This window comes from Myiozetetes cayanensis, unplaced genomic scaffold (genome assembly GCF_022539395.1).
Source record: "Myiozetetes cayanensis isolate MyiCay16 unplaced genomic scaffold, myiCay2020 scf16, whole genome shotgun sequence".
In the NCBI taxonomy this organism is placed as follows: domain Eukaryota; kingdom Metazoa; phylum Chordata; class Aves; order Passeriformes; family Tyrannidae; genus Myiozetetes; species Myiozetetes cayanensis.
This window is the reverse complement of record NW_026087270.1, coordinates 15,924,134-15,926,543: the sequence shown is the minus strand read 5'-3', so window position 1 is coordinate 15,926,543 and position 2,410 is coordinate 15,924,134.

The following is a 2,410-nucleotide window of genomic DNA, read 5'->3' as shown; positions in this document are numbered from 1 at the left end:
GTGTCTTCTGATGATGCCCTTCCAAAGAGCCACACTCTGCCCAAAATGCCCCTCCAAGGACACCCCACACTGCTCAGTGAGGGGCCCAGGAGCACCTTGGGCAGTCCCTATGCTGCTGCTCGCAGATGATGCCTGCAAAGGGCAAAAGAAAGCAGATCCCTGAGCTCCTTCCAGCCCAGCTGGGACACAGCATGGGGGTTTCAATCCCAGGTAGGCACATGACCCCAGTCCCACACGCAGCAGGTACAGGCTGGCAGTGGCTCAGCACTGGGCTCTTTGCATTAATGCAGCCTTTAGTGGTGCAGGACGCCTTCAGTTCCCTCAACATGGCTCATGGGGGGCTGTCCAAAGCCTGGCTCCTTGAATCTAAACAGGCCAAGGGTGGTTGATTTGTGTCCTCAGCCCTTTGCTCGTCCACACCTTGGGAAGCTGAGGAGCCAGGTTTGGATGCAGCTGAAGCAGCACTTCCAGCCCCCAGTGCACCACAGACAGGGTCAGCTCTCCCAGCAAACCCCACACCCCCAAAACTGGACAGCGTGGCTGTAAAACACCTCCCAAGAGTCCAGACAACCAGAAACCAACTAAATTGCCTTTTACCACCTGCTGGTTATAAAGGATTAAGGAGCTGCGAATGCCCCAGGAGCAGGAAGGAAAACCCGGCAGCCCCACACGGCAGAGGCATTTCTACCCATGCTTTGGCACAGTGCAGGGTCAATGTACAGTACTGAGCCCAAACAATTCCAAAGAAAGCCCCCCAGGGCTGCAGAGAGCCCCCCTGACAATCAAGGTTTCCTCCTCCCTCGACATAAGCTTGTGAAGCTGTAAAAGCCTAGAGCATTAGCCTGTCCTTGGTCTGGGAAGGAAAGTGGAGGGCAGAGGCCATTCCTCTGGCACATCTGAACAAGAAAGGGGCAGAAACATCTGTGAGCCCCCAAAAAACTAGCTGCTGGAAGAAACAGGGAATAAGTAGCCAAGATTTGCCCACAATGGCACGGAAGAGCTGGCACTCTTATGCATCCCCCTGCTCTGAGGGTACCTACCGGTGCCACCACCTGTTGTGGCAGCTCCATGGGGCTTGTGCCAGCGAGCAAAGGGCCTTAGTCTTATCTCCAGCAGCAGATGGGGTGCAGGCCCAGTGTTCCCATTTGGAGCAGGGAGCACTGTGGCCTTTCCCTCCCCTCCAGCAGCCCATCAAACCCTCCATATTACCCAGCTCCACTGCCCTTGCAACATCACTCCCCATGGAACTGCTCCCTCCCCTGACACAGCTCATCCTCCAGCTCTGTTTTCAGAGTGCCAAACCCCCCTGTGATGTGCAGAGGTGGTCCTGCAAAAACCCCAGCCCCATCCCTCGCCTCAGTTGCTGCCACTTACCCCTGAAAACTCACCACCACCTCCCTGGGAAGCCACCTCGGGATGCGTGGGCTCCCTTGGCCACTGCAGTTCACGACTGACCCCCCAAACCCGCCTCAATCCGCTCAGGGCTCTGCAGGGGATTAGCCCTGCGCTGCCTGCAAATGGGATTACAGGCACCCAGCTGTCCCGAGCGCCCCGGCTCCCAGCAGCCAGCCTGGTTTTGGTGCAGGGCACTGCAAAGAAAAACCCCAAAATGAAGCAGGTTCGAGCATCCTCAAAATCCCTGGAGCCTCCAAAGCTATCCCAGGCACTCACCGGCAGTGCTGCAGGGCAGGAGGTCGCCTCGCCTGGGTGCAGGGGGTGCAGGAACGTGCAGATGAGCAGCAGTGGAGCTGCTGAGACCCCGAGGGGTGACACAAGGCGGTGTGATGAGGGCGATGTGCTGAGGGTGCTCCACCCACAGCTCTGCCCCAGCCCCAGAGGAACCAAAGCAGGAGGCAGCAAATCTGCTGGGTTGAGCTAAGCCTCCCCTTGCTGAGCCTGCCAATTGCTGCTTGATCCGTTTACCTCCAGCCCTGCTCAACTGCCAGCCTTTCCCACTGCCCCTAATCTCAGTCACGCCCTGGAAGGCAGGTACCAGCAAGGCTTCTCTGCTCGACATCCAGCCCCAGCTCCTGTCTTTGGGCAGAGCTCCCTGGAGCAGTGCTGGAGCCCCTTGACCAAATTCCTCCTTCCCCAGCTCCGTGGCTGTCTCCAGCCTGGTGGGCAACAAGTACCCATCCTGCTGCAGCTTTGATTCACAGCCAAGGAAACAGTGGCATAGAAGCATTTTTTTCAGTTACCCGGGGACAAACACCCATCTCACCTGGCCAGGGTGTGGGATGGAGCAAGTTATGCTGTCTGCAGGTAGCAGGCTCCTCTCATGCGATCACAGGATTGGGGGGTGCAAAACAAACCTCTGGGAAAGCTCAAACAGTTTTGTGTAGGGCTGGGGAGCTCAGAGCACAACAGTCATCAGCTTCTGGCTCTCGAGCAGTTGTTCCTTTCTGGCAGA